General features: G+C 46.0%; 1 long non-coding RNA gene across 1 annotated transcript in view; it reads left to right on the top strand.

Moving 5' to 3' along the window:
• The first annotated feature begins 42 nt into the window (after nucleotides 1-42).
• The window catches only part of LOC136155999 (uncharacterized), a 38430-nt gene continuing 23923 nt past the window's right edge, over nucleotides 43-14549 (top strand). Inside the window, exon 1 of the long non-coding RNA XR_010660893.1 lies at nucleotides 43-142. This is a non-coding gene — a long non-coding RNA (uncharacterized lncRNA). The remainder of the gene's footprint in view (nucleotides 143-14549) is intronic.

The raw sequence follows: 14549 nt of genomic DNA, 5'->3' as shown, positions 1-14549 counted from the left end.
TGAGGGCGACAAGCCCGCCCCGCTCCTCCGCCGCCTCCTCCTGTTCTAGCCTAGCCGGTCCGGCTCGGTTTCCAGAACCCGGCAGCTTCCGAAGAGGCGCATTCCGTCCATCATCTCCCTGATTCTTGCCGCCTCCCCTTAGGTAAGCAGCATTATTCCCTGGCGAGGCTGAGCTAAATAGTACTCCGAGAGGTGTGGAGAGATTTGCCCAAGATCTCGGGCTCCTTAGCAGTTGAATTGGGCGCTATGTTTTTGTGGAGGTTTTTTGGTGCCTAAGACTTGTAAGGGGAGCAAATTCAGATGTCTTTAGTTCAGTTCAGTCGCTCAGTCGTGTCGGACTCTTTGTTATCCCATGGACTGCAGCACGCCAGGCTTCCCTGTCCATCACCAACTCCCAGAGCTTACTCAAACTCGTGTCCATCTAGTCGGTGATGCCATCCAACCATCTCATCCTCTGTCGACCCCTTCTCCTCCCGCCTTCAATTTTTCCGAGCATCAGGGTCTTTTCTAGTGAGTCAGTTCTTCTCAGCCTGTGGCCAAAGTATTGGGAGTTTCAGCTTCAGCATCCGTCCTTCCAATGAATATTCAGGACTTATTTTCTTCAGGATAGACTGGTTGGATCTCCTCGCAGTCCAAGGGACTCTCAAGAGTCTTCTCCAATAACACAGTTCAGAAGCATCAATTCTTCGGTGCTCAGCGTTCTTCACCGTCCAACTCTCACATCCATACGTGAATACTGGAAAAACCATAGCTTTGACTATATGGATCTTTGTTGGCAAAGTAATGCCTCTGCTTTTTAATATGCTGTCTAGATTGATCATAGCTTTCCTTCCAAGGAGCAAGCATCTTTTAATTTCATGGCTGCAGTCACCGTCTGCAGATGTCTTCAGGGGCCAGGCAAATAGTGTGAGTCAGACTGGCAGGTGTAAGACAATAGAAGAGATGGAAACCGAGACAGAGGTGGACACCTAGAGGCATTCAGGTTCAAATATGAAAACAACTCGTCTTCCAAAAAAGGTTATAAATATATAGTGAGGTATGATCCAGCAATTCCGCTCCTAGATATATACTCTGAAGAATTGAAAACAGGAATTCAAACAGACACTAGTGCATGGATGTTTGTAGCAAGACTAGTCACAGTAGCCCAAAGGGGGAAACAACCCACTTGTCCATTGACAGATGACACACACAGAATGCGGTGTGTCCAGATATGGAATATTATTCAACCATAAAAGGGCGATTTGGATGATCCACCAGTTTTGCTGAACCAGACACTAAAGACTGCATGTGGTATGGTTCCACTTATATGAAGCAGATAAATCCAGCAGAAGGCAGATTAGGTCTAGATGCTGTGGGGAGGGAAGAATGAAGAGTGACTGCTTGATGGTATAAAATGGACTGCTTCCTGCCATATCAGTAAATAAGGATGTCAGCGATTTCAAGGCCTCCGAGAGTGAGCTTCTGAGCCCGGAGGGGCCCGAAAGGAAGAACAATGCCTGCGATCCAGCAGCTGTCAGCTGCCATCTTTCCCTATGTCACTCCCAGCAGTGAACAAGGAACTAAGGATGTAAATAAAAACCAAGAAGCAAGGTGCTGGCCCCAGATAGCTGAGATATGTATGAAAGGAAAGATTCCAGTGAGCCCAGAGCTTGCATCTTCCTATACATAGAAAAGGGCTAGATTCTTTAACTTGAGATATCTAGTTTTCCTTAATTAACAATAATCTTTGATGTTCAGTCTACCTGCTCCCTTTATTGCAAACTTTTGTATAACCTGACTCCTTTCCCTGCCTCCTCGGAACAGTTCTTTCAAAGTTACTTGAGACGCCGTCCTCTGGGCTTGAAGTCCTAAACATTCCCACCAAATAAAACAACTTTTCACTTTCAGGTTATGACTACATTTTTTAAGTCGACCACAGATGTGGGGTTTCCTTTTGCAACAAGGAAAATGTTTCGGCACCACGTAGAAATGGTGGTTGCACAATTTAAAATGGTTTGTTTTATATGATGTGAATTTTACCTCAATTTAAAATAAGAGAGACATCAGGACTTCCCTGGTGGTACAGTGGATAAGAATCTGCCTGCCAATGCAGGGGACATGAATTCAATCCCTGGTCTGGAAAGATTCCACATGCCACGGAGCAGCTAACCCCCCATACCACAACTACTGAGTCTGTGCTCTAGAGCCCACATGTTAAAACTCCTGAGCCCATGTGCTGCAAAAGCTTGTGTTCCGCAACGAGAGAAGCCATCGTAATGAGAAGCCAGCTCACCACAGCTAGAGAGTAGCCCCCACTCCCCACAATTAAAGAAAGCCCGCTCAAAGCAATGAAGACCCAGTGCAGCCAAAAATAAATATATAATTAAACAAACAAAAAGACATCATGTTACCCTTGAATCAGATTTGGCCCACAGGCCACCAGTTTGCAACCCCTGTCTTCTATGCTGTCCTTACCAGTGTTCTAACAGTGGAAGTGCTAGAATTCAGAGGACTTGTCTAATTAAGAAAACTCATTAATAAGTATTTGGGGTTTCAGCTCTTGGGGAGCCCCTAGTCTGACAGGGTTACATATGAAGCTTTAGCACAAGTACACACTTTACCTTTGGGGGACCTGAAAGAAGGCCTCATTGGGAAGTGGCTTTTGAGATGGTGCTTGAAGGTTGGGAGGCATTTCCATGGAGGAGGGTGCTTATGATGAAACGAGAGCCTGCACATGGTCAGCAGCAGCACATGGTCAGTGAAGGCAGAGCCTTCACCTTACTAGTGAACCCAGAAAGCTTACTAGTGAACCCGGAGCCGTGGGGTAGGAAAGGTCAGTGTGGGAAATGGAGCACAGGTGGCACATTTGAAAAGACTCAGAAAGGCCAGATGATGGGAGCCTCAGAGGTGTTGAGAGAGGGGAGTGGGAGAACCAAGCTGGACTTCGGGGCATGTACACAGGCCCTGTGAGGTGATTGAGGAAGGCAGGATGGATTAGAGCAGTGTTAAGGAATAGAAACAGGGCTACGGAGGGAAAGGGAAGTGAGGAGAGGAAGAGAGGAAGGACGTTCATGAGATGGTCTGAGAGAATTGACTTGTCTTGGCAAGAAATTCCGTGGGGAGGAGAGGGAAGGGATCAGTGGTAAGTGACGTATCCAAAGTCTTCTAATCACCCGCCTAACCCCCAGTCTGTTTTTTCCCAGCCAGAGGGAGGTTGGAGGGGAAGGGTGTTCAATATCAGAACATTTCAGGAGGAGGAAAAGAAATCAGATGGTATTCTGGAGCCCAGAGATATAAAAACAGGACAGGGAGGAGAGAGGGGCCAGAGAGTCTCCACTGAATGGAATACCAGGAAAGTGGCTGCAACCAGAGACAGCAGCTGGTGGAGGGAGGCTGGCGGACCCTTGGCTGCTGGGCACCACGATCCAGAGTGCAGTGGGTTGGGGCAGGAGTAGAGAGCAGCCTGACTCTGTCTCTCTAGCAGAGCTGTCATGAACCAAAACAGAGCTCAGGTCTGTGGCCCCAATCTAGCCTGTACTGGGCTACTGGTCCCAATCTGCACAGGCTCTGGTCTCTATACTGCTAAGAGCACCCCATCACTTCCCCTTGGAAGTTGAGGAGCTGGCCTGGCAGATGTTCCTTCCTGCCTGGCTTCTTGGAGCCCTCTGGTGATGTCCGTGTCACCTGGATGGGGAGTGCAAGGCTGAGGGGACCAGCTGCCTTCAGCACTAATCTAGAAAGTGCCTCCTCCTCCTCCTCCTCCATAGCCATTCACCCTCACATCTCCCCATGCATATTCAGAAGCTTAACAGTTGTTCAGTTGCTACGTCGTGCCCAACTCTTTGTGACCCTAGGGACCACAGCACGCCAGGCTTCCCTGTCCTTCACTATCGCCTGGAGTTTGCTCAAATTCATGTCCGTTGAATTGGTGATGCTATCTAACCGCCTCATCCACTGCTCCCCTCTTCTCCTTTTGCCTTCAGTCTTTCCCACCATCAGGGTCTTTTCCAGTGAGTTGGCTGTCAGCATGAGGTGGGCCAAAATATTGGGACTTCCAGCATCAGTCCTTCCAATGAATATTTAGGCTTGATTTCCTTTAGGATTGACTGGTTTGATCTCATTGCAGTCCAAGGGACTCTCAAAAGACTTCTCCAGCACTACAATTCTAACGCATCAGTTCTTTGGTGCTCAGTCCATCTCTCACATCCGTACATGACTACTGGAAAAACCGTAGCATTGACTATATGGACTTCTGTTGGCAAAATGATGTCTTTGCTTTTTAATATGCTGTCTAGGTTTGTCATAGCTTTCCTTCCAAGGGGCAAACATCTTTTAATTTCATGGCTGCAGTCACCATCCACAGAGATTTTGGAGCCCAAGAAAGTGAAATCTGTCACTGCTTCCACTTTTCTGCCTTCTATTTGCCATGAAATGATGGGACCAGATGCCATGATCTTAGTTTTTGAATGTTGAGTTTCAAGCCAGTTTTTTCACTCTCTTTCACCCTCATCAAGAGGCTCTTTAGTTCCTCTTCACTTTCTGCTGTTAAAGTGTTATTTTCTTCATATCTGAGGTAGCTGATATTTTTCCCAGCAATCTTTTCTTGTTCTCTCTTTATCTCCCAGCAGTCTTGATTCCAGCTTGTCATTCATCCAGCTTGGCATTTTTCATGATGTACTCTGCCTAGAAGTTAAATAAGCAGGGTGACAATATACAATCTTGTCATACTTCTTTCCCCATTTTGAACCAGTCAGTTTTTCCATGTCCGGTCCTAACTGTTACTTCTTGACCTGCATACAAGTTTCTCAGGAGACAAGTAAGGTGGTCTGGTATTCCCATCTCTTTAAAAATTTTCCACAGTTTGTTGTGATCCACACAGTGAAAGGCTTTCGCATAGTTAATGAAGCAGAAGTGGATGTTGGGGAGGGGATTCCCTTGCTTTTTCTATGAGCCAATGGATGTTGGCAATTTGATCTTTGGTTTCTCTGTCTTTTCTAAACCCAGCTTGTACATCTGGAAGTTCTTGGTTCACGTACTGCTGAAGTCTGGCTTGAAGGATTTTGAGCATAACCTTACTAACATGGGAAATGAGCACAATTGTCTAGTAGTTTGAACATTCTTTGGTACTACCCTTCTTTGGGATTGGAATTGAAACTGACATTTTTCAGTTCTGTGGCCACTGCTGAGTTTTCCAAATTTGCTGACATTGAGTACAGCACTTTAACAGCATCATCTTTTAGGATTTTAAATAACTCACCTGGAATTCCATCACTTCCACTAACTTTGCTTGTAGTAATGCTTTCAAAGACCCACTTGACTTCACACTCCAGGATGTCAGGCTCTATGTGAATGACCACACCATCGTGGTTATCCTGGACACTAAGACCTTTTTTATATAGTTTTTCTGTGTATTCTTGCCACCTCTTCTACCGCTGTTAGGTCCTTACCATTTCTGTCCTTTATTGTGCCCATCCTTGCATGAAATGTTCCCTTCATCTCTCCAATTTTCTTGAAGAGATCTCTAGTCTTTCCCATTCTATTGTTTTCCTCTACTTTTTGCATTGTTCATTGAAGAAGGCCTTCTTCCCTTAGGGCATTAACCAGAGAGCATGACAATGAGCCCTTTGGGTGACCTCAGTCCAGCCACCTCTGATGGAAAAACTAAGGTCCAGAGAAGGCACGTGACTTACTCCCCCAAAATATGTTTCAGAGCTAGTTCCCGAGAGCTGGACATGAAAGCTGGAAGTCTAGCCACCTAACAGTTCAACTATTCTCCTTCACTGATACATGCTGCCTCTTATTCTTACCTCTGTCCCCTTGGCCTTTAACCTCTGATCTGCCTTTCTGAGGCCTTTAAGAAGATGGGCTGGCAAAGTGTTATTTCATTCCAAGTGAATGAAATACAGGATAATACAGTGAAATCCAAGAAAATACACCTTGGGGTTTTATTTACTCTAATAAGTAAATAAGGATGAATTATAATTAAGATAGAAGTTCCTCATAGATTAATATACTTCATTTCTATAATGTCTAATGGTTTTTGGAAACTGAAAAATAGTTAAAGTATTTTCCTTTTAAATATATTAGAATTAACATTAGTAATAGTATATTCACTGTATAAAGCTTTCATTCCTTGGTGGCTCAGATGGTAAAGAATCTGCCTGCAATGAGGCAGACCCAGGTTTAATCCCTGGGTCAAGAAAATCCCCTGGAGAAGGAAATGACAAACCACTCCAGTATTCTTGCCTGGAGAATTTCATGGACAGAGGAGCCTGGCAGGCTGCAATCCATCGGATCACAGAGAATCAGACACGACTGAGCGACTAACACTTTCTATAAAGTAATGGACTGTTTCTGTTATATTTGTATTATAAAAAGGCAAATCAACTTAATTTTGACTATTGTTTAATAGTCAAATGTAATTTTATTATTTGTTTAATATTTGGCCGTGCTAGGTCTGTGTTGTGGCATGTGAGATCTAGTTCCCCGACCAGGAATCAAACCTGGCCCCCTTGTTTTGGGAGTGCAGAGTCTTAGCCCCTGGGTCACCAGGGAAGTCCCTAGGCATGGATTCTTTTTTTTTTTTTCCATTTATTTTTATTAGTTGGAGGCTAATTACTTTACAGTATTGTAGTGGTTTTTGTCATACACTGACATGAATCAGCCATGGATTTACATGTATTCCCCATCCCGATCCCCTCTCCCACCTCCCTCTCCACCCGATTCCTCTGGGTCTTCCTAGTGCACCAGGCCCGAGGATTCTTAAAAACAGGCATGGATTCTTAAAAACAATTATCTCAGCTTCTCATATAAAGCTTCCTGAAAATTGCCTCATAAAAATTTAGACATGGAGGGCTTCCCTGGTGGCTCAGTGGTAAAGAATTCGCCTGCCAGTGCAGGAGATATGGGTTTGATCCCCAATCCAGGAAGATCCCACATGCTGCAGAGCAACAAAGCCCGTGCACCACAACCGTTGGGCCTATGCTGCAGCGCCCGGGAGCCATGGCTGCTGAAGCCACGTCCTCTAGAGCCCGTGCTCCACGACAGGAGAGGACGCTGCAGTGAGAACTCCGTGCACCACAGCTGGAGTAGCCCCTGCTCCCCACAGCTAGAGAAAATCCCAGGTAGCAACGAAGACCCAGCAGAGTCAAAAATAAAAATAAATTATAAAATAATTTAGACAAGGCTATGTTGGCAAATTCGGGGATACTGATTCTTTAAAATTAGAGAATATAATAATATAGCCCCAAAGGACATGAAGCAAAAATGCATATAATTGAACCAAGAAATAGAAAGTTGAACAATAGTCGGAGATTTCAATACCCCACTTTCCATAGTGGATAAAACAGCCAGTCAGAAGATAACAAGGAAATATAAGACTTGAACAACACTATAACCCAAGCATTCCAAACCTAACATTCCATCCAACAGCAGCAGAAGGTGCCTTTTTCTCAAGTGCACATGGAGCATTCTCCAGGATAGGCCATGTGGTAGGCCATACAACAAGCCTCAACAAGTTGAAAAGGATTGAAATCATACAAGTTATGTTCTCTGGCAATGGGATGAAATTAGATATCAACAACAAAATTAATTTGGGGAATTCACAAATATGTGCAAATTAAACAGTACTCTTCTACGTAACCAGTGGGTCAAAGAAGAATCACAAAGAAAATCAGAATATACACTGAGATGCATTAAAGTGACAGAAGTTTATTGGATGCAGCTAAAACAGTCCTTAGAGGGAAGTTTTTAGCTATAAATATTATTTGACTGTAAAAAGGAATGAAGTACTGATACCTATTACAACATGAATAAATATTAAAACCACTATGCCGAGGGAAAGAGATCAGTCTCAAAAGGCCACATATTATATGATTCCATTTATATAAAATGTCTAGAATAGGCAAATCAATAGACAGTTGATTAATGGTTTCCTAGGGTTGGGGATTTGGGAGAAATGGGGAGTTACTGCTAACAGTCATGAGGTTTCTTTTTTGGATGATGAAAATATTCTAAAATTGATAGAGGTGACAGCACCACTAGAAATCACTAAATTATACATTTAAATGAATTAGTTAAATGGTATGTGAATTATATTTCAGTAAAGCTATATTTCCAAAACAAGTTAAATTTGAAAGTTGAAAATATCCTTGAAATACAGCACAAAAGTGAAATTCTTTATGTTAATTTGATGTTCTTCTTTATTTTAACCTAACTGGGGTCACCTTCAGTTTTGTAAAATATTCTACTCATTGTGTTTGCTTTTCCACCTTCTTTCTCCTGTACATTCCATGAATTATCACATTCTCAGACACAACCACCACCACATTTAGTCAAATTTGTGTATCATAGAGTTGATGTGGTTTCAGTCATAAACAATAAATGCCAACAGCTTCAGAGAATGAAATAAAAAAAAAAAAAGAAGGGCTGAGCAGAAACCAGGCCTCTGTCCCCCTCCACATGCTTACCTGGACAGCATGGGAGAGGCCAGACTGGGCAGCGGTGGGGGTTGAATGCAGTGAACTCTGCTCAGCCTCCTGGGCTCACCAGCAGACACCCTTGCCTGGGCACCTGCCCCCAGATTTGGCATCCCTGTGGAGTTGACTCAGGAGCCACACAATGCCCAGATGCCAAGGGGCGAGGCATAGAGGACCTGGGACCAGGGGAATGGAAAGGGGCTCCCTGGATGCACCTGCTTCCTGAATTGGCTGGCGTTGGACAATTTCATTCTTTCTCTACACCTTGGTTTTATTTATTTATTTTTTCACCTTGGTTTTCTTTTCTCAAAAAGGGGATCATAATTTGGCTGGGAGGTTTAAATGAAGTATCATCTGTGAAGCATGTGCCCACCACCGTATCTGGCAAATAATAGACATCTGTAAATGTCAGTTTGTCCTTTTCCTGCTCCTTATGGGGAAAGTTTATCAGAAGGTCAAAATGCTTGCCACAGAGTCTATCTTGAGGCAGCTGGACTCCCACCTAGCATGCACTCACGTTGTCTTGGGTCAGTTTCTCTGGGCTGGGTGGTACATGCATCCATGCTACTTGCAAGTGAAACCCTGCAGCCACCCATGGAGACTTGGGGTTTTTGCTTTCTCTCTGGCTGCCCCCTGTGCCCTCATCACTTTTCTCCTTGATTGTTGCATCAGCCTGCTTGGGCTCCCTGCTGCCTACCCTTGGCCTTTGCCCACTCTGCCCCAGAGGGCACTTTCCAGCCTACGCATTGTGAATCTACCGTCCTCTTTTTGAGAGATGGCATCCCATCTTCAGGACTGGTCCCATAGTTCCTCCAGGCCCAGCTCTGGCCCCTGCCTCCCCCGCCTCTGCGCTGGGGACCACGTCCATGTCCTCGTCTGTAAGTGCTTGTTGTTGGGAGAATCCACTTAAGGCACCCATCGTGCCCATGGCCCCTCCTCTTACCCCCAAGCAAAACTGCTCCCCCATTCTCTGCCACTGGGGCAGCACTTGATGCAGTGCATTGGCACCTGTGGTTCATTTGGCTGGAGACATCTGATGAGTTCTGAGCCCCCAGTCCACATCCCCCGGTGCCTCCCCAAACCTGATGGTTGGCCGTGCTCAGCTCCAACTCACTATCTGCAAAAAAAGCCTCTTCGTGACTGCTTTCTAACCAGTAGGAGGAGGATGAAGAAAGGTGGCCCTGGCTGTAATCCCCAGTCTAAAACTTCCTGGTGACCTCTCTGAGCCTTCATTTCTTCATTTGTCAACAGGCAGAACAGGTCATGGGCTTCAGCCATGGGAAGGAACTGGCACATACAGGGACTTGAGAGCTGTGTGTCCCCCACCTGCTCTTCACTCCTTGTCCTCTTTTGTCCCTTCTCGTCCTCTGGGGCCAGGCCCTAGCCTGAAGGAGGAAGGAAGAGGGAGAAGTACTGGGCGTTCCCAGAGAGGCAGCAACTGAGAATTTCAGACCACGGCAAGAGCAGGCTAACAGGTAACTCCTGGTACCCACTCTAGTTGCTGCCAGCTCCAAGAATATTCTAAACGCAAGAGCTGTGTCACGGCCGGGGCGTTGTGGCTGTCAGGGTAGAGGCAGAAGGACCCCACTCACCCTCCTGCACACCACACCCTGGGATGAAAGTGGACTCCTGAGATCTGGACTGCCCTCCTTGAGTCACCGTGCTGGGGAGGAGCCTGAGTCCACCTCTGCTGCCGTCCCTGTGACCAGCCTCCTCTGGTGACCTTGACCCGGGGCAACGTCAGGCCGCAGGTGGAGGGGGAAGCTGAGAGCTGCCTGAACTTGTTCAGTTGCCTGCCCGGGGGCAGAGAGCTCAGCTCCGCAGGAGCCAGCAGGACTGCATTGTGAAAGTCGCCCAGAAGTCCGGGCCACCTGGCCAGCCCACTGGCGCCACAGCCAGGCTGGGCCCAGCTGCCAGCCAGGGTGGTAGCAGGGAACCTGCCCTGAAAGCAGCGAGACCTGGGCTCTGGCCCTTGGCTGTAGTGACTTATGGGCAGTGGGCAGTTGGGGAGGCTGGCTGTGGGGGTGAGGGAAGATTGAGAGGAGCCTGGGAAGTCTATGGCAAGATGAAAGGGTTGTGGAGATTGGAGGCCCGATAGGTGGCTCAGGCGGTAAAGAATCCGCCTGCAACGCAGGAGACCCGGGTTCAATCCCTGGGTTGGGATGATCCCCTGGAGGAGGGCATGGTAACCCACTCCAGTATTCTTGTCTGGACAATTTCCATGGACAGAGGAGCCTGGTGGGCTGCAGTCCATGGAGTCGCAAAGAGTTGGACATGACTGGGTGACTAAGCACAGCACAATACTTGAAGATGGTAAATTGTGTGACGTGTATTTTACCACAATTAGAAATTTTTTAACAGAAAAAAACTACACTGAAGTGAACTTGGATTCACATATTCCAGTGTTCACTAAAAGGTACTATTAAGGGTATTTTTTTTTTAAAACAAAGATTTACCTAGATTACTTTCAAAGCTTAATCATGGATGTTTCCTAGCATGCACAAAGGTAAAGAGAAGAGTAAAAAACTTCTCAGGTACCCATCACCCCATCATCTGATTTTATTCATCTCTATATAAACCCTCCCCCACGCCCTCAGCTCCTCCTCCACTCCAGGTTATTTTAAAGCAAATTCCAGACATGGTATTTCATCCGTCAATATTTCAGTGTCGACAAGCATTTAAAATTATAATACACATTTTTTCTAGGCTGAGTAATTTCACAGGTATAAAGAATTCGGACTCCTCAGGGTTTGCCGGGTAGGGCCATTGGTGGTCTCTTTGCCCTCTACCACCACTGGGGTGACCTGCTCACTGACACTGCTTTCCTGAGACAGAACGAGGAAGCTCATTCCTCTCAGGTGCAGGCTGGAGTGCCGAGACAAAGATGCTTCCTACAGTGAGTGGGAGCCATAGGCCTGACCAGTTAGGTCCTGGTCTTGGCGAGCTCGGCTACCTGGCCACCCTGGTCCCCTCGCTCACATATCCACCCTGTGAGCACCTCACCTGCCCTTCTGTTTATCCATGCCCCAGGACCTGGCACATGAAAGGCCACAGGTCTTGGAAGTCTGGAAGTCAGTCCTCTCCCCTGTGGCTTCTGCTCAGGCCCCTGGTTTGTTCCCCTTCCTCAGCCCACTGAGTAGATATGCCCAACACAGCCTTTCTGCCTTCCATCCCTAACTCATGGCAGGCTTGACTCAGGCTAAGAGGCTTGTGTCGGCTGCTGCCCATTCCCAAACAATCATCTGGCCCCACCCGGGAGAGCCAGACAGGCTGACGCACACCCTTGCCCGCCTGCCTGTCACGCCCCCACCCCACCCTCCAACCAAACCTCCCCAGGGAAGACATTCTCCACCCACTGCTCCACCTCCTCTGAAATCCAGGCCACATGCAGATATTCACGTGGTCCTCATGGTCTTTCAAGCAGGAGTTGGTGGCACCCCATCAGGTCTGATGGCAGGACGGGCACAGAATTGTGTGAGGGTATGGACATCAGGGAGATGGGGCCAGCCCCGTACTCTGCACACAGCTGCCAGTTTCCGGGGGCTTACCAGGCTGACAGGGACAAACACCACCTCACCCTCTGTCCCTGGGTTAGTTTACCCGCAGGAGCCAGTGGGAAGGTCCACAGACGTACTGAACAGTCTGTTGCAGGTCCATCCTCTGGGCAGCAGATGCTGAGATGGAAAGGCAGAAGGGGAGAGTTTATTGGGGGAACATCTATGAAAGAAAAGGGAGCAGGATTGGGTAGAGGGCACCATGAGGCAAGATAGACTCCAACAACTCTGCCCAGTGAGGGGCTCCAGACCTAACTGCCCGTTGGAGGATCCCTCATCTGATAAGTATAAGGTCCTTCTACCACCACCATGCTGGCTTCCAGAGAAGAGTGTGACCTCCATCTGAGAGCCTAGCTGGACTCAGAAGATGCTGATAGCCGGGCTCTGTCATCCAGGCACACTCTTTGCAGCTGAGCAACGAGTCCTTCCTTGAAGGGACATGTCACCTTGTCCTACCCAGTCATAGGACAGGCTGTGTGACTGGAGGCCCTGGGCTGCAGGCGTAAAACCTTTAGCGGGGAAGCAGTTTAATGGTGGGATCATGGTCTCCTAGACTCTGTCTCCACCTCCAGGAGGTGCAGGGTGTGGTTGAACACATGTGTAAACAAGTAGATGAACATACTCCTCAAGAATCAGATTTTAGTGCAATTCTGGAATTTAGCATCAGGAAACCTGCGCTCACCTTCAGTCTGTGCCTTTATTAGCTATACGACCTATAACCTGTTCTAGACCTTGATTTCTTTATTTGTAAAATGAGAGTGATGATGCCTGTTGTAAGACTTAAACATGGTAACATCTCTGAAAGCCTGCTGTAGAATAAAATCCTATGTCTGACATGATCAGTCTTATAAAGCATAAAACATCACCCCGTGCAAGATAAGGAACGGGCAGAAAATACACCAGAAATGTTAACACTCAGTGTTTCTGGGTGACTTTTTTTAAGATTTAATTTTGAAATAGTTTTGGTCTTAGAGAAAAATTACAAAAATAGTGGAGTTTTCTTACACCCTTGACTCGGCTTGCACCCATGTTAATATCAACCATAATCAAGCACAGTAATGACAACTGAGAAGTTAACAGTGGTTCAGTACTGTAAATTGTGGACTTCATTTGCATTCAACCAGTTTTTCTACTAACACCCCCTGTCTGGTTCAGGACCAGACAGCACCCCACAAGGCATTTAGTTGTCATGTCTTCTTAGTCCCCTTCATTCTGACATTTCTTCAGTCCTTCCTTATCTTTCATGACTTCACTCTCTGAAGAGCACTGGTATTGTAAAATACCCTCAGCTTATGTTTGTCTGAGGCTGGGCAGCATGGGGAAGGGAACTACCGAGATGTGTGCCATCTCAGCACACACCAGGGGCCAGGATATGAGTGTATTTCCTCTCTGGTGCTAAGATCTCACAAAACTTAAATTCCAGTCACTACCCTTTGATTTCCGAGATACTGTTGTCTGTATAACTTTAAAGACTTTATTATTGTTCTTTCATGCAGCCAATCTTTAGCTCGATTGACCCACATATATAACAGGATTTTAGTCCATTCCTTCCTTCATCCATGATCTGCCATATCAGATAATTTTCCTTCTCTGCAAAACAGTCTTTAGAATTCCTTTAATGTATTATGGTCTCCTGGTGGCATATTCTCTCAGTTTTTTGTGACAGTGTGTTTATTTAGCATTTCTCCTTAAAGGATAATGTCTCTGTGTATAGAAGTCTAATTTGGCACTAATTTTCTTTTAGTACATTGATGCTATTGTTCAACCATCCATTTCCATTTTTGCTGTTGAGGAACCAGATATAGTTGAATTTTGTGAATCAGTCACGTTTTGCTAGAGTATGCTGCAGTAGCAAACAGTCCCTGAGTCTCCTTGGTTTGTAACAACAAAGATGTGTTTCTAGCTTTCTTTCCATGTGCTGCATGAGTTGGCTGCAGTTCCTGCCTGAGACATGCTAATCTCCTAGCAGAGGGAAAAGAACCATGGCAAAATCATGTGATGGTTTGTAAAGCTTTTGCTGAGAAGTGGTGGTAGATATCACTTATGCACACATGTTATTGGCCAAAGCCTGACAGTAGGTTGGAAAAATATTAGCCTCCCATGAAAACTGGTGGCAAATACAATTGACCTTCCATATCCAAGGATTTTGCATCTGTGGATTCAACCAACCATGATATTTCAATCAAAAATATTTGAAAAAAATTCCAGGAAGTTCCACAAGCCAAACTTGAATCTGCTTTGTACCCAGCTAACTATTTGTTTTCATTTACATTGTATTAAGTACTATAAGTAATCTAGAGATGATTTAAAGTATATGGGAGGATGTGTGTAGGTTATATGCAAATACGACACCAATTTACATAAGGGACTTGAGTATCCTAGCACCAATCAATGCCCTGTGGATCCTGAGGGATGACTAATTGGGAATAATAGTGCTATCACACTGTGGCTCCTTTGAAAAGTTCTATAGCACTTAGGTGTGTTGTTGTTGTTCAGCCACTAAGTCATATCTGACTCTTTGTGACCCCCATGGACTGCA

The sequence above is a fragment of the Muntiacus reevesi genome, chromosome 1 (genome assembly GCF_963930625.1).
Source record: "Muntiacus reevesi chromosome 1, mMunRee1.1, whole genome shotgun sequence".
NCBI classification, from domain to species: Eukaryota; Metazoa; Chordata; class Mammalia; order Artiodactyla; family Cervidae; genus Muntiacus; species Muntiacus reevesi.
Note: the sequence above shows the minus strand (reverse complement) of the source record. Positions and strands in the feature narration are given on the sequence as shown.